The sequence below is a fragment of the Acomys minous genome (assembly GCF_964271855.1).
Source record: "Acomys minous genome assembly, chromosome: 2".
NCBI lineage: Eukaryota > Metazoa > Chordata > Mammalia > Rodentia > Muridae > Acomys > Acomys minous.
In genome coordinates, this window is record NC_140484.1 from 75944495 (window position 1) to 75966732 (window position 22238).

The 22238-nt window shown below is 47.4% G+C and overlaps 1 protein-coding gene across 3 annotated transcripts in view; it reads right to left on the reverse strand.

Moving 5' to 3' along the window:
- Positions 1-22238, reverse strand: part of TNRC6A (trinucleotide repeat containing adaptor 6A) — a 171979-nt gene that overhangs the window by 98435 nt on the left and 51306 nt on the right. The gene's annotated exons all lie outside the window — the stretch shown is intronic.

The following is a 22238-nucleotide window of genomic DNA, read 5'->3' on the forward strand; positions in this document are numbered from 1 at the left end:
GAACCCGTGCTTAAGCCATCAAGTTTGGCATTCCGATTTCCTCAGTTCCATGAATCCAGTTATCCTGGGCTTCTGTGATTTGCAGCCCCAGCTTCCTCTCCCCAGGCATCTTACTGCTGAGCTCACTCCCGAAAGCCTCGGTCTCTTTATCTACAAGAGTGGAAAATGGTCCGTCTACGGGATGGGATTGCTCGTGAAGGGCTCAACACAGGATCCAGTGCAGCCAAGGGCAAGGGATGGTGTGTGTTGGGGGTGTTGCTGGATGCTCCGCAGCCATCAGTGAGCTGCAGTCCTGTGAGGGCCCTCGGGCCTTATGCTTGATCATTACATTTCCGATCACTATCTGGATCCCCGTGTTGGTATTTGGAAGATAAGGGGCTTGGCCGCTGCTGTGGCCACCTGGGCAAGAAGCCAAGGCTAAGCTGGGCGCCTCAGGCCCCAGTCCAGATGCCCAGCGTGAGATCATTTCTCTGTCAAGCTGGCTGCTGCCCGGCAGGTTGTAAAAGGTGGGAAGGGTCCTTTGTTCTCCCTGGATCTGGCTGTCTCTAACCTTGGAGCTCTCCTCCTCCCTTGGCCTTCCCTCCTTTTTGCGGGGGGGGGGGGGGCCCTAACCCCCCCACTCCAGAGATGCTCACCTTTCCCTCCTTGTGCTCAAAGAGGGCCCAGCCCATGGCCCACCATAAATAATGTTTTGAAAACAAAGCTGGAAATGAAGATTCCAGCTTTCTTTTCTCTACCCTTCCTTCCCCTCCCCACCCCCTCTTGTTTTCTTGCTATTTTGAGACAGGGACTTCCGTGTGTAGCCCTGGTTAGCCTGGAACTAGCATGTAGCACAGACTGGATTTGAACTTCTGGTGATCCAGCTGCCTTTGCCTCGGCCTCCCATGTGCTGGGGTTACAGGCAGATGACACCATGTTTTGCTGTTGACGCATTTCCATTTCCTGCTTCTTTAACAAAACCTCTTCTAGTGAGAAAATGTGGAGCGTCATTTTTACTTCCAGGATGAAGGCAGGAAAGAATCCACCAAGAACAAATTTAGAATTAATATCTCAAGAAATGATGTGCTACATGGTGAGTGTCTCTATGATTATCTTTTCAGATTATCGTTATTTTATGCAAGCTGCAGTTGGCAATGTTACCAGTTTGCCATAGGGTAAGTAAAGATTTGGCTCAAATCTGAGACCAAATCTAAGATTTCTGGCAAATAGTTTAATGCAATGTCTCCAATGTAACCGTGGCAAATATTTGTTTTTCTCCCCGGTTCTCCCCCAAGCCAGCTCCTAGTTAGGTGTGAATTATCAAGGGCTGACTGCATCTTAAACAAAGAGTGTTAATTTCATTAGCCTGAGATAACATTAAGGTGCATTAGGTACATACAACGTAGATCCTAAAGGAAAAGGAAATGTTTAGGAAAATATATGAAAGGATACATGCCAGATTCACTGACCAGGGGCCAAGAAAAGATGGCCAGAGATAGTGGTGGCAACTAAAAGAGACTTTAGTCTGTGCATGGTGGCATATACTTTTAATTCCAGTACCTGGGAGGCAAAGGCAGGCAGATTTCTACAAAGTCAAGGACAGCCTAGTCTACATATCAAATTCCCTTACAGTCAGGGTTACACAGAGAGACCTTGCCTTTAAAATAAAGGGGGGGGCACTTTATCCTGTTATATCATAAGTTTTTAAAAGAGAAGGTGTACGTGTGTCTATCTGTGTGTGTATAGTTATATACACAATTAAGATAAGTTTTTATATTTATTTATTTACTTATTTATGTGTGTGTATCTGTACACAAGTGTGTTAACCCTAAAGTAGTTAACAGATTATTTTATTTAAGCTTTTTTTTAAAAACAAAGGACCAGTGCTTTTTTTTTTTTTAGCATTTAATAAGTTATCGTACAGTTTAAAAAAGAAAGAATGTGGTCATAAAAGGAACGCGCCTCTTCTGCTTTGGGAGTGAGGAAAACTGTGCTGGGACGAGACCCGGGCCTCCGGCATGTACTTCGGACCTCATTGCATTCTCCAGCCTTCTTTACTTTTGGAGTGTTGGAACTCTACCACGGGTTTTCATAGCTACATGGTTTCTTTTTCAATGGGAAGGAGCCAGGAAGTCTGTCTTCTTCAATTTGGTTGACCAGTAGCTTAAGGTAGCCCAAAATTCATCTTTCTATGCTTATTCCAGTTTATTAATTAGTTTTCTGTCTACTTGATACAAGCTGGTACTGTCTGGAAAGCTCAGATTGGACAGTAGGTAAATCTATACGGTCACTTTCTTAACTGATGGTTGATGTGAAAAGGCCCAGCCCACTGTGGGTGGGGCCACCCCTAGGCTGGTGGTTCTGGGGTCTATAAGAAAACAGGCTGCACAAGCCACAAAGAGCAAGCCAGTCAGCCATCTTCTTCCAAGGTTCCTGCCCTGACATCCCTTCATGATGGACTGTGAGCAAGATACGTAAGCAAAAGAAATGTTTTCTCCCCAAGTTGTTTTTAGTCAGTTTTGTCACAGCACTAGGAAAGCAATGAAAAACCAGGTTTCCAATGAACTCCTTGAAGTCTATAACTTTGGAATAAAAAACAAAACAAGCTGGGTGGTAGGTAGTGGCCCATGCCTTTAATCCTAGCACTTGGGAGGCAGAGGCAGAGGCAGGCGGATCACTATGAGTTTGAGGCCAGCCTGGTCTACAAAGTGAGTCCAGGATAGTCAAGGCTACACAGAGAAACCTTGTCTCGGAAAAAAAAAATCAGAAACAGAAACCCAGGAGCTCTGGTAGGCCATGGAGTGGGTGCTGATCAGGAAGGATGGCAAGAAGACGAGGTGGCCCTTGCAGGCAAGCTTAACCCACTTCACTATCCTAAGACCTTTTCTCTCTTGGAAGGTGCTGGAAAGATTTCACTCACCTAACCAAGCATAGCCTTCAAGGGAATTCACTTGGTGTGGACTCTGTACAGTCAAAACAAAGCAATGAGGCCAGTGACGTAGCTTAGTTGGTAAAATGCTTTCTTAGCAGGAACAAAGCCCTGGGTTCGAACTTCAGCACTATATAAAAACAGGCGTGGTGCCCCCATCCCCGAATTTCTGATTTCCAAGGGTCGGGAGATGGGATGAGGAGGGACAGAAGTTCAAGGTCATCATCCTTGGTTATACAGTGAGTTCCAGGGTACATGAAACTGTGTCTCAAGTGATACCCGCCCCCGCCCGCCCCCCCCCCCCCCGGCAATGTTTTAGTGTGCTGAAGAGATGGGAGTTCTGAAGGCTTGACCTGAAGTCATTGGGAATTAGGACTGGTTTGTTTGTTTGTTTGTTTGTTTGTTTGTTTTGAGATAGGATCTCACTATGTAGCTCTGGCTCTCCTGGAACTCACTCTGTAGACCAGGCTGATCTCCCTGCCTCTGCTTCCTGAGTGCTGGAGATAAAACCATGCTTCCATTATGCAGGGTTTACCGCTGTAACATCTTAATTGGCTAACAGTCCAGCACAGATTTTTTTTTGATTCCCTTCTCCATAGAACGGAGATTAAATAAAGTAGTATTTGTGAACAGATTGACCAATGCTTTAGTTTTTATGTAGAAGGGTTATTTTAATCCTAATGGTAATTTGGGGGGTTTTTGTTTGTTGGTTTTTTGTTTTTCAAGACAAACAGGGTTTCTCTGTGTAGCATTGGCTGTCCTGAACTTTTTTTCTTTCTTTTCTTTCTTTCTTTTTTTTTTTTTTTTTTTTTTTTTTTGGTTTTCGAGACAGGGTCTCTCTGTGTAGCCTTGGCTGTCCTGGAGTCGCTTTGTAGACCAGGCTGGTCTCGAACTCACATCGATCCACCTGCCTGTGCCTCCCAAGTGCTGGGTCTTGCTTTGGTGGTCTAGTTAGTCGTGAACTACTCTGCTCAAGTGATCCCTCTGCCTCACTCTCATGCCACTTTACTGGTCAGGGCAATGTGCACATTTTGTCTCCCAGAGTCAGATGCCTCCTCTTCCTCATCCACCCTGACCACTCTATACCACACATCCACTCCCATCATGGTCCTGCCTCTCATTCTAAATCCTATTCACTTCTTCATTGCAAGCAGAGGGCTCTTTGAAGCATGGTGCCCCCAACCTGTCACTTAGGAAGACCAGTTGGTATCTCTTAAAACATGCTTCGATGCCAGGTCCCTGTCTAGGGGCATACCACTTAAGATGTATCTGAGCATTTTCTTTTTTTCTTTTTCTTTCTTTTCTTTTCTTTCTTTCTTTTTCTTTTCTTTTCTTTTCTTTTCTTTCTTTCTTTTTGTTTGCTTGTTTGTTTTTGTTTTTTTGAGACAGGGTTTCTCTGTGTAGCCTTGGCTGTCCTGGACTAACTTTGTAGACTAGGCTGGCCTCAAACTCACAACAATCCACCTGCCTCTGCCTCCCAAGTGCTGGGACTAAAGATGTGCACCACCACCGCCTGGCTTCAAAGGCAGGAAAACATACTTCCAGCTGGCTGAGATGCATAAGGAATCCTATTATACAATTGACACTAAGTCTTACTTGCTCCAGTAGCTCGGCTCTCCATAGATTGCTCTCTGAGGTCCACAGAGAAATCAGCTATGGTAGAACATGGGCCTCGTGCTTTTCTTCGACAATATCCAAGGATGTGGGGCTAATGTTTCTTCTTTCCATACTGAGGATTGAACTCAAGGCCTTGGGAATGCTAGGCAAATGTCCTACCACTGGACTACATACCAACACCTCAAGGCCAGCACATCCTGAGGCTCTCTTCTAAGTTTCAGGTTAGTCCTTGTCTGACTCCCTCTGGCCCTTGTTGGGCTGAGTTTGTTTGTTGCACAGCTGTATTTGTTAGTGGTGTAAGCTGACAAAAGCAACTCATTCAGGCTGGACCCTGAATGAATAAGAGGGTGACTCTGCAAGACAAAGGTCTCCTCATCTCACTTAGCCTAATCAAGAAACCCCTTGGGGTTGTAGAGATGGCTCAGAGGTTAAGAGCCCTGACTGCTCTTCCAGAGGTCCTGAGTTCCATTCCCAGCAACCATGTGGTGGCTCAAAACCATCTTTAATGAGATCTGGTGCCCTCTTCTGGCCTGCTGGCACAAATGCAGGCACAATACCATATACATAATAAATAAATACATGAATCTTAAAAAGAAAGAAAAGAAACCCCTTCACAGACATGCTCAGAGGCTCCTCTTTTAGGTGACTAGTCAAAGTGATAACCCAGGGCTGGAAAGATGGCTCAGCAGTTAAAGGCTAGGCCCACACCCAAAGTGATAACCCAGTCACCGTCACACCACCTTTAACCCAGTACACCAAGAAGAACATTATGATGGGCAGATCTGGGCCCAGGGGTTCTGCTCAAACTATGGCACCAGCCAAGGTGCGGTAAACTTCGTACCCCGACCCAGATCTAGCTGATGGACAGGACATTCTCCACAGTTGAGTGGAGAATGGGGACTGACTTTCACACGAACTCTGGTGCCCCATATTTGACCACGTCCCCTGGATGGGGAGGCCTGGTGGCACTCAGAGGAAGGATAGCAGGCAGCTAAGAAGAGACTTGATACCCTATGAGCATATACAGGGGAGGAGGTCCCCCTCAGTCACAGTCATAGGGGGTAGAAGAGGGGGAAAATGGGAGGGAGGGAGGAATGGGAGGATACAAGGGATGGGATAACAATTGAGATGTAATATAAATGAATTAATAAATAAATAAAAAAAGAATAGCAGCACACTCAGGTTGTCAGAGATCTGGATCGCTTTTCTTTTCCCTCCCTCCCTTCCTGTCTTTGTCTTTGGTTTGGTGCTTTTTCAGGCAGGGTTTCTCTGTGCAACAGCCCTTGCTATTCTGGAACTCACTTTGTAGACCAGGTTGGCTTCCAGCTCAGAGATCTGCCTGCCTCTGCCTCCCAAGTGCTGGGACTAAAGGTTTGTGTCATTACAGCCAGCTAAGCTCTGGATTTCTTAACTGGTCACTGACACGGACAATGAAATGTTACTGGGTTTGTGTCAGGCTCTGGGTGCTCCTGGGTGTGTATCAGGCTCTGGGTGCTCCTGGGTTTGTGTCAGGCTCTGGGTGCTCCTGGGTTTGTGTGAGGCTCTGGGTGCTCCTGGGTTTGTGTGAGGCTCTGGGTGCTCCTGCTTGCCTGCAGTGGAGGATTTAATGCTGAACAATGGTGAAAAGGAGATGGGAGAGGCACTGAAGGATCAGCAGCAGGCCCCTCACACTTTCTCCTCCAAACTGTTATTTGGAATATATGTAAGTGAATGTATGGGGACGGTTCTAGCAGACAGGGCAAAGAAAAGATCTGTTCAGGAAAGCTGAGTCATCCACAGCAGCATGGCTTCTCAGGCCGTTGTAACTGGAGCATGGGGTAATAGGCTACCAGGTCTTTCCTGAAATTACACTGAAAAGGTCACGGTCAAATGGTAAAAGAACAGGTTTGACTTCTTGCTCATTTTCCCCCCTTGTTTGTTTTTGTGACAGAGTGTCACACTGTAGCCCAGGCTGACCTAGGGCTCACTAAATAGGCCAGCACTAAACTCTCAGCAATCCTCCTGCCTCAGCCTCTACAAGGTTGAGATAATTGGCATGAGCTGCTACATGGGGCTGACGTCATCTTTTATTTATTCCATCATTCACACTTTATTGATCTCTAGCTCCATCCATATTCTTGGAGATAGAGATAAGATGGTAAACTGAGGCACCAGTGACCTCTTACATCAAGCACAGGGGCATTACTGGCACTGAACAGATTATGGGGACTGGGGAACCTCTCAGTGGTAGAGAGCTGGCTTAGCATGCGTGGGACTCAGGCTGGATCTCCTGTATAGCCCACCTCCCTGCAGCACTAACGTCAAAACCCCAAATAATGACGGTGGAAAGGAAACTGTGGGGCTGGCAGGATGGCTTGGGGGGGGGGGGGATGTGCACGCTGCACAAGCATGAGGGCCTGAGTTTGGTTCCCAGAGCCAGGTAAAGATGCTGCTCTTGGTGGCCCACACCGGTCACCTCAGGCTGGGGAGGTGAGCGTGGCACATTCCAGTCTGGCCAATCAGTGAGCTACAGACTAAGGGCACACTCAAAGGAGGTAGATGGGGTTCCTGAAGGTGACACCCATGGCTATCCTCTGGCCTGCACGTATGCATGCATGTGCAAGCACACACCCCTAACACACACACCACATGCACATACATACACTCATTAAAATACAAATGAAAAAAGAGCTAACCACACAGATGCCCCAATCTTTGCTGAAGCTCCGATGCTCACTACCTTCTAGGTCTTTAGGAGATCCCTTCCCTAGGCTAGCGGGAGGGCCTGAGGCAATGGGAACATGGAGCAGGGCTGAAAGCACCACAGTAGGAGAGGATGCCAAAGAGACAGGGTTGCTCTGTGTAGCCCTGGCTGTCCTGGAATTTGACCAGACTGCCTGCGAACTCAGAGATCCACCTGCCTTTGCCTCTGCCTCCTAAGTGCTGGGATTAAAGGCGTGCACCATTACAATCAGGATGTAAAGTTAACAACAACAACAACAACAAAAACGCCACGCCACCCTGGCATTAAGAAGACAGCTTCTGGCTGAACAGAATAAGCAGCTTGCCTCAAGACACACAGCTGGTCCATGGGGAGCTAAGAACGGAGCCTGCTCACGGCAAAACGAAGACTCTCAATCCCTGCTATATACTGCCTCTGACCTGGGTAGCCCGTGGTCGTTCCCACTTTACAGATGCGAGATGGAGGCTCAGGGCGCAACCTGCCTAAGGCTACTGAGTCTAGGAGCCAAATCAGAATGGAGGTAGAACTGAGAGATTTTTCTGTACTCTACAGTCCCACACCACCTCAGCCTGGCTGCAGGGCCTAGTCACTTACACAGGTCTCCGCTCACTAAGGCTACAAGGCGCTTAAGAGAAAAGGCGAGGTGACTCGGCTCGGTTCCTTCCGCCCTAGCACAGTTTTGGTCTTTTAACTCACTGTGCAAGTGTTTGCTGAGTGAGCTGAATAACCAATAACTGTCAGAGAGAAGGACTGAATGAAGTTTGCAGGCCCAGGGTCCGGCCTGTGCTCAAGCAAAGCAGCGACTGTGCCTGAGCCTGCCCTCTGCCTCAGTAACAAAGCCTTCCGAAAGAAAGAAAATGGGGCGTAGCAAGGATTCCAGACTGGATTCCATGACGTCACCCCAACTTGGATGTCTGCACTCATAAACAAAGGTTCTTGTGACATGGCCCCTGGCCAGGCTAGCCACTTGGCTTCTGTGGGGGAGGCGGTTGAAGGGAGCAGCCCCCATGTTGGCCTCCACCCTGTATTCAGCCTCTGGATTTAGCAGGTAACTCCTCCAAGGGAAAACCAGGACAGGAAATCATGTTGCCATGGAGACCAGAGAGGCCTTTCCAGACAGAGGGGAAAATAAACACACTCTGCTTGGACTTAACCCCCACCAAGCCACAGTGGCCTCATCTCCCTGCAAGTGAGGCCCCAGTGTTCTCTAGAAACTTCTAGTGGCTTCTCCTCCAAGTACCCTTGACAACAAGGGCTGAGTGAGTGGTTACTTTATCCAAGCAGTCCCTGGAGCAACATGAGCCTGGGGATGGAGGAAGAAGCCATTTTGTACTTCAAACCTCCTCAGATTCTCACAGCTGGCAACTGAATTCTGACAATGACTAAACATTTATATTGTGCCTGTTGTATGCCAGGCTCTCCTTACTTTAGACTTATTAACTCATTCAGCCCTCTCTGCAATCATTTTTATGATACCCTTTTGCCAGGGAGGAAACAGACATGGGGGGGGGGACGGGGGGGACGGGACTGAGTGGCCCTCCTTATAAGGTCATAAGAGGGTTGAGAGTGGCACCGGATTCTAAGGGACTTTGCAGGGTTCAAACTACAGATTCATTGTATAGTGTGACCCCCACTGTTTGATGATTCACTACCTTGAAGGATTGTTGCGGGGTTAAGTTCAATGGGCAGTCATCGAGCTCCTACTGTGTAATATGTAATAGATACTATACTGAGCCCGGGCAGTATAACAGGAAAGAGACGGAGGTGATACCAGGGACACACAGCTTTCAGTACAGAAAGAGATTATGCTGGAAGTCCCAAGGTAGGAGCAAGTTGGCTCCTTGGGAGAAGTGAATAGAAGCCGAGGAGCAGAGGAAACAGAGGCTTCATCACATGGGGCGCAAAGGAGATTAATTTCTAATTGGCAGGGGTGGGGCTTGTTTCCACATCTGGCTCAGAGTGTGAGCACTGAGGAAAGACAAGTTGGTGTGCACTGCCAGGATGCCTGCCTCGGGCCAGAGGTCAGCCCCTGCAGGCTGAATGCTGAAGTGCGCTTACCGGGTTATTTGTCTTTTTAAAATGATTACTTTTTACGTTCACATATAAAGCGATGGGTTTCCTCCTAGCGTCTTCATCCATACATGTTGCTCTTCGGGCTCATTTGTTCCCCACCCCCCACGTCCCTCCCTTACTGCCTCCCACCATTGTATCTCTTCTTTGGAGAACTGTCCCAGTTAAACTCCCATTACATGTTTTCTTACTACATGTATGTTTTAGTTTGCCCCCTATTGCTGTGATGGAAGCAACTTGGAGAGGAAAGGGTTTACTTGGCCTTGGGTTTACATGTCCCTGATCACAGGCCTCCCCACGGAACCTGGAGGCAGAAACTGAAGCAAAGCCATGCAGGGGTGAATGAGGCAGAGCCATGCAGGGGTGCTGCTTACCATCTTGTTCCCTGTGGCTTGCTCAGCCTGCTTTCTTACACAGCTCAGGACCCTCTGCTCAGGGGCGGGCTGCCCATGGTGAGCTGGGGCCCTCCCTCATCCCTCATTAATCAAGAAAATGTACCCCAGGCTTGCCTACAGCCCAGGTGGATGGGAGCATGCTCTCAACAGAAGATCCCTCTTCCTGGACAACTCTAGCTTGTGTCAAGCTGACAAAAACTAAGCAACACCGTGTATCCCACTACCTTCCTTACTTTCCGCTCCCTTAGAGATATTTTCCTAACAAAACAAAATATATACATATATAATTTCAATCTAAGACCTTCATACAAGAGGAGATGTGGTTCATCTTTCAGTGTCTAGTTTGTTTCACTTAATGAGCTCTGGTTCCATTCATTTTCCTGCAAACGCATCCTTTCACTCTTCTTTATGGCTGAATAAACTTCCATTGTGTGAATGTACCACATTTTCTTTATCTATTTATCTGTTGATGGACAATCAAGTTGGCCTCATTTTCTGGCAGTTGTGGATAAATATAAAACATAATAAACATGAAATGTATTACTGTGGTATGTTGACTTAGAATCCTTAGGGTAAAGGCCCAGGAATGGCATTGACAGAGCACATGTGTCTCTGTTTTATGTGTCCCACAGACAATGGTTTCCCCCTTTCAAATAATTGGGGAAAAATTAAGAAAACAACAAAGTGAAAAGCATTTTTGTTCTGTTTTTTTCAAGACAGGGTTTCTCTGTGTAGCCTTGGCTGGCCTAAACTCACTTTGTAGACCAGGTTGGCCTCCAACTCATAGTGATCCACCTGTCTCTGCCTCCCGAGTATGCAGGGATTAAAGGCATGCGCCACCACACATTAATGGACTCATACTGTTCTATGATATAGGGAAATTACATAAAATTTCAGTTTGGAGTCGGACAGTTGTGGTGCATGCCTTTAATCCCAGCACTCAAGAGATTGGAGGTAGGTGGGTGGCTGTGAGTTGGAGGCCAGCCTGGTCTACAAAGAGAGTCCAGGACAGCCACGGCTACACAGTGAGACCCTGTCTTGAAAAACAAGACAAAATCTTAGTTTGGGTGTCCATTAAGTTTTATTGACACATGGCCACACTGTTTATTTCTAAGTTGTTTGTTCTATAATGGCATATTTGAATGTATGCAATAGGAATGATTGGTCCACAAAGCTGAACATGCTGAGATCCCGAGTCTAATAATAAAAAGTCACTCATGAAGACCTTTCAAGGGAAGAAGCCACCAGTGAGCAGCATCTTTGTGAATTAGCGTCAGTGTTGATTACGATACCCGTCCCACCATCAGGGCTCTCTACACGCCGGCATTTGTTATGGCTTAAATTCCCCACAGGTGAATGGTTTGACCTGTGATCTCCAACTCAGCACTGTTTTTGAAGCTTCGGGAGGAGGGACCTTACTGGTGAAAGCAGTTTGTTGGGAGCAGGTCCTCAAAAATATCCTCTGTGGTTCCTTCCAGTCTCACTTCCTGTTTCTTGGTCAGCCTGACACATGAACAGCTCCCACAAGGTCGTGCTGATGCTGTGAGCTGAGTTCTTTTTTTCTTTCTTTTTAAGATTTATTTATTATGTATACAATGTTCTGTCTGCACCTCTGCCTGCACTCCAGATCTCATTACAGGTGGCTGGGAGCCACCATGTGGTTTCTAGGAATTGAACTCAGGACCTCTGGAAGAGCAGTCAGTGCTCTTAACCTCTGAGCCATCTCTCCAGCCCATGGGCTGAGTCCTCCCATCATGCTTCATGATGGAAGTGTGGTGGTTTGAATGAGAACGTCCCCATCGCCTCATGGATTTGGACCCTTGGTCCTCAGTTGATGGCGCTGTTTATGGAGGAGACTGGTCATGGGCCTTGTTCCTCTGTCCTGTGCTTGTGGTCCAAGACATGAGCTCTCAGCATTCTGTGCAAACCGTCATGCCCACTGCCCGCTGCCTGCTGCTATGTTTCTCCATTGTTATGGACTCTTATCCCTCTGGAACTGTAAGTCCAAATAAACCCTTCCTTCTATAAGTTGCCTTGGTCATGGTGTTTTACCATAGTAATAGAAAAGTAATTAATATAAGAAATGGCAAAGCCAGACTATGATCCAGGGCCTCCAGGATTTTTCTTTCTTTCTTTAAAACTTTGTATTGATCTTTGTGAATTTCACTTCATGAACCTCAGTCTCACTCATCTCTTCATCCCTTGGTGTCTGCCCTCTGCCCTTGCAACCTACCCCCCCCCAAATATAATTTAAAAAATTAATCTCATGGAAGATGTAGTGTGCCACACAGTATGCCTTTTTGTCCACACATCTTTACTTGCAAATATTCATTGCAATGAGTCGTTGATCTGTTTAGAGGCCTCTGGCTTCTGCTACGCTATCAATACTGGATCCTCACCGGGACTCCTCTCAGACAACCTGTTGTTGTCTTGTGTCGTGGAGATCCTGCAGCCTTAGCTCTGGACTCTTCACTTGCTCCAGCAGTTCATGGGTGGGGTAGATGTTGGTGTGGGCCAATTCAAAGCCCAGGACCTGGGCCTGGGTGGGAGCTGAGGTGATCAGCCCTCCACCTCTCCCACATCCACACCATCAGGGCGAGCTCTCCAGCGTTGCCCGGGCTAGCTCACCCAATGCTGCAGCCGGCAAAGGGGCAGGGTCAGCTCTCCCTTCTCATGCCTTTGGGGATGGCCAAAGCACTACTGTGCTGCCCAGCCAAGGTGCAGAGCTGCTCTCCCTTAGTGTGGCAGTAGGTGAGAGGGGCTGGGCAGGCCTCCAGAATCTTCGCTCTCAGCTCTGTAGCCCTCTCTCAGGGTAAAGGTGTATCCTAAATGTTGGAGAGGTGGAGGAGTGACTCTCCCAATGAACTTCACCTAAGCTGCTATTTCACTTGGCATAAAAGTTGCTGGTAGGGGGGCTAGAGAGTTGGCTCAGTGGTTAAGAGCACCGTCTGCTCTTCCAAAGGCCCCAGGTTCAATTCCTAGCACCCACATGGCAGCTCACAACTGTCTGTAACTCCAAGATCTGACACCCTCACACCAATGCACATAAATTTAAAAATTAAATAAAAATATTTTTAAAAAGTTGCTGGTGGGGCCAGGAAATAGCACTACTTCAACTTCATAGTGTTTGCGCTGAACACATAGGCTCCTTGACCTCTGCTGTGCAAGTTTCCTCTGAGATTAAAACCTTCCATCTAAGGTGGTAGCTCTTTAAGACACAGGATGTTAGAAGGAGGTGAAACAACAGGATGCTCGAAGGCAGTGGTTCTTAACCTTCTTAATGCTGCAACCCTTTAATACAGTTCTGCATGTTGTGGTGACCCCCGCCCCCCAACCATAAATTTATTTTGTTGCTACTTCATAACTGTAATTTTGATACTGTTGTGAATTATAATGTAAGTATCTGATATGCAGGATATCTGATGTGTGACTGCTGTGATGGGGTTGTTTGACCCCCAAAGGGGTCATGACCCACAAATTGAAAACACTTGCTCTCAGGGGAGGTGCAACACTCCTTCCTGCAGGGAAGCTTGTTAAGACCACAGGTAAACAACTCAAAATAGCTTCAGGAAGTTCCTGAAACTGACCAGATTCCCTCAGGCTCTCCCTCTCCAATTTTATATAAACTGTAAGAACTGTGGAGAGACGCTCTAAGAACAACCAAACTTGCTGGAAGAGAAGGTGCTCAGGGAGGGGCAATACTGGACAGGGACCAGGAGATGTGACCTTGTTGAAGTAGGTGCAGCCTTGCTGAAGGAAGTGCATCACTGAGGGTGGGCTTTGGGGCTTTAAAATCCCAAGCCAGTCCCACCGGCTCTCTCTTCCTCAAGCCTGCGGATCCAGATGTGGAGCTCCCACCTCTTCCTCCTGCCTGCGGATCCAGATGTGGAGCTCCCACCTAGCTCCCCAGCACTGCATCTGCCTGTGTGCCACCACGCTCCCCGCCAGCCCCTGCTAATACTTTCTTTTATAAGAGTTGCCTTGGTCATGTCGTCTCTTCACAGCAGTAGAGCACTGCCAATCTGTTGAGGCACTGGCAGGTTGTGCAGTAACTTAAGGTTTCTAGCTTTTATGAGCTGTTACCCATGTTGGGTTTGGTGATGCAGCTGTCTTTGTGTCATGGATGCTTCTTTAAATAACCCCTTATCTGTATCCCTGTAAATAATGCCAATAAAACTCACTGCTTACCAAGTGTTTTGGTGGTATTGATACTTTGGTCTGTCATCTATTTTCTACCTGTCCCCTCAAGAATAGTATCATACAACAACCTTAGGCCCCCTCAGCCCTTAAGAACATAGAGTTTTGAGCTGGGCGTGGTGGTGCACGCCTTTAATCCCAGCACTCAGGGAGGCAGAGGCAGGTGGATCTGAGAGTTCAAGGCCAACCTGGTCTACAAAGTGAGTCCAGGACAGCCAAGGCTATGCAGAGAAACATGGTCTTGGGCAGGGGGGGGGGGTAAAGAAAAAAGAACTTGGAGCTTTGGAGCCTCCAAAATTCACAGTGTGACTTTAGCTCATCAATGTCCCCATGCCTCAGCTTCCTCTTAGCATGGAAGGATTATGAGGATACACTTATGGAACACTTAGCGGATATTATAAGCCCTGTGCCTTGGGAATCTGAGAGGTCCTTTCAAAGAACTGTATGGCTTCATATTGGTTTTAACTAATAGGAACCCTGGAGGGAGGGAAGGGAGCAGGTTTGCTCCCCACCCCCATAACTGTGGGTACTACCTAATTTAAACCTGCCTCTGCTACCTACATGGCTTTCTGGACCTCAGTCTGGACCTCAGTCTCTCAGAGCGGCCATTGGTCCTCAGCTCCTCCAGCCCAGCGCTGCTACCAGAGCCTACTGTCCTTAGGCTCAGACCTCTTTGGGCTTCTTTCAATTCATCCTCTCTGGAAAAATTCTTTCCGTGTAGTGCTCCTTATGTGACCAAGTGAGAGCATGCCCCCTCTGCCCTGCTGGGTTCAGACTGAAGCACTTTTCATTGAAGTTAATTACCCAGTTACATCTGGGAGACTTCCTGTGTCCTGCTCAGCTCCCCCATTCCTTCCCATGGCGTCTGTAGTTGAATGTCCCATCAAAACATGTCACCATCTAATTCCCACGAGATAGCCAGAGGTACTGTCAATGTTGACAGGTAAAAGCACTGTATAGTACAGGTTAAACACAAAGAGACTTGGCAGTATATTTCAAACACTTAAAAGCTGGGTCCCGCAGGGCGTGGTGGCGCATACCGTTAATCCCAGCACTTGGGAGGCAGAGGCAGGTGGATTGCTGTGAGTTTGAGGCCAGCCTGGTCTACAAAGCAAGCCCAGGACAGCCAAGGCTACATAGAGAAACCCTGTCTCAAAAAAGAAAAAGAGAAAGAAAGAAAGAAAAGAAAAAAGCTGGATTCCTTCAACCCAGTAACTTACTCTTTAGGAATTCATCTCAAGGATAAAAATTCCACGAGTGAGTGCTGGGATAACTGTATCTATTGACAGTACTTGACTAGTTAAATTACTTCAACCTGGAGAGATGGATCAGTGTGAAAGAGCGCTTTTTGCTCTCAAAGAGGACTCAGGTTCAGTTCCCAGTTGAGCAGAACCAGAGGGGACTCTATAAGGGATGGGAAAAAGGAAAAGAAGGCCGAGGAGGAGTCAGAGAGGCTGTGAAGAGACTTGGTAAAGAAAATGATGACCACTGGGCGTGGTGGCGCACACCTTTAATCCCAGCACTCAGGAGGCAGAGGCAGGCAGATCTCTGGGAGTTCAAATTCGAGGCCAGCCTGGTCTACAAAAATGAGCCCTGGACAGCCAGGACTACAAGAGATATCCTGTCTAGGAAAACCAGAAAAAGAAAAGAAATGAAGAGAAAGAGAAAGGAAGTAAGGAAGGAAGGAAGAAAGGAAGGAAGGAAGGAAGGAAGGAAGGAAAATGATGAACGGGTGAAGGGAACACCATCAGCAAACCAGTGTGTCTCCACTGACACAAAAAGGAAGTCGCTGCCTGCTGAGAGGAGCCTCAGAAGTGGGCAGTGGGAAGAACAAAGTGGAACCATTGAGAGGCAAGGATGGAGGGAGGGAGTGCAAATCACTATGAGTGTTTACATCCTGTGGACACACGTCCGCCCGCGTAGGACGGGAGGCATTATCTAAATGAAATGCCTTTCCGGGAAGCATCTAGTGTCTGCGAGGCTGCCAGCCCTTCCTCTTCGCTTTGCACAGTTCCATTAGGCCAGGTGCCTAGAGGAGAAAGAGCTGAGGGTGCCCACCCCTCCCACTCACCCCCCCCTGCCCACCCCCCTACACCCCCCCCAACCCCCCCCCCTGTAACAGGAAGTAGCATTATGTCCAGTGGACGGTGAAGCAGAGGCCCCCAGAGCATAGACAGGTGGTGTGAGGTTCCAGGCTTAATGTTTGGAATCCAAAATGGTTCTCCTCTTCTCCCTCCTCCTCTTCCTTCTTTGGGTATGTGTGTGTGTGTGTGTGTGTGTGTGTATGTGTGTGTGTGTGTGCATGTGTGCATGTGTATGTGTGTGGATGTGGATGTGTGTGGATGTATATGTGTGTGTGTATGTATGTGTGTGTGTGTATGTGTGTATGTATGTATATGTTTCTGTGTGCATGTGTATGTGTTTGTATGTGTATGCATGTGTGTATGTGTGTGTATGTATATGTGTATGTGAAAAGCAGAGGCTGACACTTTCCTTTCTTTCTTTCTTTCTTTTTTTTTTTGTGAGACAGGGTCTCTCTGTGTAGCCAAGGCTGTCCTAGACTCGCTTTGTAGACCAGGCTGGCCTGGAACTCACAGTGATCCGCCTGCCTCTGCCTCCCAAGTGCTGGGATTAAAGGCGTGCGCCACCATACTGGCTGACTGTGGCTTTCTTGGTTGCTCTCTACCTTGTTTTTTTTTTCTTAGTAATTTTTTAAAAGATTTATTTATTTATATGAATGCCTGCCTGTGTGTACACCTGAAAGTTAGAAGAGGGCATCAGATCACACTATAGATGATTGTGAGCCATCATGTGGTTGCTGGGAATTGAACTCAGGACCTCTGGAGGAGCAGCCAGTGCTCTTAACCTCTGCGCCATCTCTCCAGCCCCCTTTCTTAGTCATTTTACATTTTAATGAAAACATAATTATATCATAGGCCTCTTCTTCTCTACCCTCTCTCCATCCCCTGCTATGCCTTTTTACTTCCTTTTGAACTCATGTCCTACTTTTTTTAAATTGTCACATATGCATATATAAATATAACCTGTTGAATCTGCTCAGTATTGCTTGTACGTATATGATTTCACTGGCTCCACATCGACTGGCCTGTGCTACCACTGCTGGCAACAGTATTTTCATTTTTACTCGGGTTTCCAAATAAACATATCAAAATAACTATTTCTCACAATGATAGCTTCCCTTTGCATTTTAGTAATAAACACTGAGACCATAATTTTGATTTTATTTTTCATGGAAAAACATCTTTCTATACATTTCTTCCCATTCCAGTATCACTTCTGTCCATCTGCAGACTTTCTGTTTCTTCATTTCCTTTTTTTCCTTTTTTTTTTTTTTTTTTTTTTTTTTTTTTGGTTTTTTGAGTCTGGGTCTCTCTGTGTAGCCTTGGCTGTCCTGGACTCACTCTGTAGACCAGGCTGGCCTTGAACTCACAGCGATCCGCCTGCCTCTGCCTCCCGAGTGCTGGGGTTAAAGGCGTGCGCCACCACCGCCCGGCCGGCCCTTTTTTCCCTCTTGAGGTTTCAGAAACCTATGTGGAATCGGCAGTGTTGGTTGAGGAAACTGGGCTGTGCAGCTTCCTTCCCATTACATTCTCGAGATCCTTTATGAGAAGCTGTTTTCACTTGCTTGTGCAGGTAAGGAGCACGGCGAGTCTATGTGTGCAGGGCCGGCAGGTATTTTAGGAGAATGAGGCTTGCAAAAATTGGCTTATGAAGTCTCACCATCCGTAGCAACCAAAACGTTGAGAGTCCTCTCTGCTTCTCTGTGTAATTCTGTTGCGGTAGTGATGGAAGGATTACCCTACTTCTGTCTGAAATCTGTGCTCTGTCACTCCCCAAGTCCCTTTCTAAGGAGGTCCAGACTAAGGTTCACTGGAATCATTCAATACTTTATTTATTTATCCATTCATTTATTTTATTCTCTTATACCAAGGAATTAAACCCAGGGCCTTGGACACTCTAAGCATGTGCTCTGTCGCTGAGTGACACTGTGCTCGGCCCTGCTAACCTAAATTTGAATCATAAGTTGGAGATTAAAAAAAAAAAGGACACTTACAAACATCAGACCTGAAACGGTCTTATACTGGAAAGTGGGCATTAGGAAGGACACACCAGGGCTGCGGACGCTTTGAATGAATTTGTTGTTTGTCCCTTTCCCATATCCCCATTGCTGCTGCTATAACCTGCGGCTTCTCTCCCCCACAGAATAGGCACCCCTGAGTGAGTGCAGACCTCTGTCTGGGAAGAGCGATGAAGCCAGGTGACTGAGGTGTGACATCAGTCTGTAACAGCAGCTGGGTGACCTTGAGCTTTGGTATGCTTCTAAGCCCATCTTTTCTAGCTTCCTTTTTCACTCTTTTTTAAAGGAACATTTTCATACATGCAGAAAGCTGAGAGAAAATGCTGTGTTGGCCTATATGATGATATCCTATTAATAATATGGTGATGGACCACTCAGGGGAATCCAGCCTTTTAATATTTATTTATTTAGTGTGTGTGTGTGTGTGTGTGTGTGTGTGTGTGTGTGTGTGTGTGTGAGAGAGAGAGAGAGAGAGAGAGAGAGAGAGAGAGAAAGAGAGAGAATGCTATAGAGTTAGTTTTCTTCTTTGACTTTTACATGAATTATAGGATCAGACTAATGTCACCAGGCTTGAGCAACACTGCGCCATTTCACTGGCTCCATATCCACGCTTTTGATGTCATGACATAATATCATCTGGGACACAGGCGCGCTATCCTGGGATATATGGTCCCACTCCCACCAGCCCTCTGCCATTGTCCGTCATTCCAGCTTTCCCAGATTCAACCGTTGTCAATATTTTGCTCTGGTTGCTATGCAATCTGTATGTGCCTGCATTGCTCTCTAATACACCAGCATATGTACCAATAATTTAAAGGCTGGATACATCTTCCCTAGATACTCTGACCTGCATCACCTAAAAATAATACTCTCCTGCATAGGCACAACACCAGAATCACACCAAAGAAAGGTCACAGTGGCTTCCCTGATGCTATCTCCCTGCAGAGTTCCTATTCTGATTTCAGCAAATATCCCTCATTTCTTTTTATAACTGTTTTAATTCTTCCAATCAGGCTCCAATCTGTTTTCACAAACCACATTTCTTTCTTTCTTTTTTTTTTTTTTAAGGTTTGCCTGTTTGTTTATTTATTTAATGTATGAGACTGCTTTATCTGCAGAAGAGGGCATCAGATCACATTATAGATGGTATTGAGCGACCATGTGGTTGCTAGGAATCGAACTCAAGACCTCTGGAAGAGCAGGCAGCACCCTTAACCACTGAGCCATGTCTCCAGCCCACAAACCACATTTCTTATGTCTCTTGACATTTTTGTCTTCCTGCATTTTGTCTACCCATTAGTAAATAACACTGGATTTGGAAGAAGCTATGGGAACCATCTTGCAGAGCGTGCCACTTCTAGGGCTTGTCTGGTCCCTTGCTGGGCAGGGGGAGCTGACTTTTACGTGCCTTATTCCCTTCTGGGAAATGAACAGAGTAGCTCCATGTGGTTTCTACATGTGTAGTCAGTGTGAGGACTCCACTCGTAACACTTGTAAAGTGCTCAGTACAGTTCCTGGAACACAGCTCCTATAAACGTCACTGTTGTCACCGTAACAACAAGCTCTCTTTGGCTGTGATTACCGCCGCCATTTTCAGTCCCTTAAACTCCAAGGCACATTGACACACAGACTTTTCGACTACTTCCTCAATCTTCGGGAATATCTTACACACTCCTCTCTCTCTCCCTCCCACCCTCCCTCCCTCCCCCACCCTCTCTCTGAACTTAATTGGTGAATCTCAGCTAGATGAGTGAATCTCTTATCTCATCTAAGAACTCGAGTTTAGCCTTCCCCATCCTCCTGAGGGTGGTTTCTTTTTCCATAACCATAAGGTTATAACCTCCAAATGGCATCGGCCGGTGCCATTGCCCACCCAGGGAGGAAGAGGATGCTTCGTCATTGCTGGTACTGTGGTGACCTTGGTGCTGGGACTGTCTGTGCACAGCTGCTGCAGTGCTGTTGAAGGGATGCAGGGGAAAGGAGATTGGCTGGCAAGGAAAGTGAGGAATGTGCTGCCAGAACTCTGGGCTCCCAGCCAGATGCTAATTATGACGGCCTAGGGGTGCCAGTGCCCCTGTCAGCCCATGGAAAGAAGTGTTTGGGGGGGGCTGTAGGAGTGGGCTAGGTGAGAGAAACAGAAAAGGTGACAGGGTCTGACAGGTTGGAGAAATACACTTGCTCCCCCAGGGTCCACCCTCTCTGCAGACCCAAGCTGTCTGGGAGAAATTGTGGCTGTCACCATGGCAACAGCAGCAGCTGATGTGTGATGCACAGTGTCTTTATTAGAGAACCCTGCTCAACCTTGTGCCAGCACTTTTCCATCTGAATCTCGTTTCCTCAGTGCGAAAAGCTTCAGATGGCCCTGGTGGGGTGGGGAGGGGGGGCTGGTGTTTGGAGATGGGGCAGAGACAGGAAAGTTCTCTGCTGTTTTATTGAATTTCTGGGGGAATGCAGATGGCAGAGAAGCAGATTTGTACGTGGCTGAAACATCATTTACATTTCAAACTGCCTTAGAATTCCCTTCAGTTCCACCCGGACTGCTGCTTCAGCAGTCCTGGCGCCTCCCAAAGCACTGGCCCTGGAAGTCCCGGCGGACCTTAAGTGTCCCAGCTCTACAGACTCCCATCTGTGCCGTGATGGAGGTCTCAAGGTGCCCTCATTAGGCCTCAACATCCTCATCTGTGACATGTGGACACTAAAAAACATTGGGTACAAAGATATTTGCGTGTCAAATTGACAAAATGAAACAAAACAAAACAAACAAACAACAACAACAACAAACCCACTGGGTATTCAGGGTCATGGTGAGAACTGAATACCCTCAAGGAAAAGGGCAATACTGGGCCTCCGTTAGGTGCTCAGGACACTTGATGCTCTGGCTCCAGCTCCTCCCCTCAGCTGCTCCTGTGCCTGGGGCTGCCGCTATTAATCCCACAACTACACTGGCACTCCTTCCCCACAGAGGAAAGCAGAGCGTCAGAACCTAACAGCACTTCAGTGAGAAGCCGTGGAGGCACAGATCTTGCATACACATATGGCTGGTGTTTTCCTGTGGCAGAGAATGGCTGACTCATCAAACTGCCGGGGAATCGAATGGGAGGGAGGAAACTATTTGCTTGTTATCTCTATGTAGTCCAGGAGAGCCTTAAACTCATGGTCCTCCTGCATCAACCTCCTGAGTCCTGATTTATAGGCAGGAGCCACTAAACCCAGAAGCTCTGAATTGTAAGCGCCACACCTGGGTGTTCGATTTACTATTGTTTCTGAGGCAGGGTCTTAGGCAGACCACACTGCCCTTGAACTCAATACAAAGCCAAGATTGGACTAAGGGGGCTCCGGTCTCCACCTCCTAAGTACTGAGACCACAGACACAAGCCACCTCGATCGGTTTATGGGGTGCTGGGGACTGGGCCCAGGGCTTTGTGCATCCTGTTTGAGCACTCCACAGCCAATGCCTCGGCTGTGAATGATTTTCCTACTTTGGGGAGCTCTGCACAGCTGATCTTTATAAAGTATCTTCTCTTTATTCTGCCCTGTGGGTCCACCCACAGGATTATTTATGTAAGGATGTTTTTCCCTTTGAAGCAATGCCGTTTATATTGGCTAAGTGTGGTTCTGAAGGAAACGTATATTACCATGAAAACAATGTGAAGCTAGCACCAAGGGCCATGAGAGAAAAACATGAAAACAAGAATAACGAAGTCCTGCAGGATCACCGAAGTCTGGCTGCCGCTCTCTTCACAGAGAAACTTCGGAGACTCTGCTAAAAATGGAAGCTAGCAAGTTGTAGGAAAGGTGTGAAAGCAAACTGTAATTTTCTCCAGTAATCAGGACTAAAATGCACGGGGGAGGGAGTTCTGCTTGCCAAGGCATTTAGTGTGGTGTGGTCTCCAGCGGTCTCTACCTAAAGGCACTGCTGGCCCGGAGGAAGAGCAAAGAGTGACCTGTCCACAGGGGGACAAGAAACAGGACCCAGAGCATCTGACTGTAGCCATGGAGACAGATGAGGGAGTGCTGGGCATGGTGGAAGGGGAGGGGGAGGGGAAGGCACAGAGACAGTGGAGGCCTCACGAGGCTCCCTTCAGGCTGTCCCACGCAGGTTGGAGTCAGAGCGCCCAGGGAGGAAGATGAGTCACGGAGGCCTTGTTAACTGCACTGAGCAAATGCAATTTCCTTCCCTGAGTCAGCCTCGGAAAACCACAGGTTGTTGTGGACAAAGCCTAAAGGGCA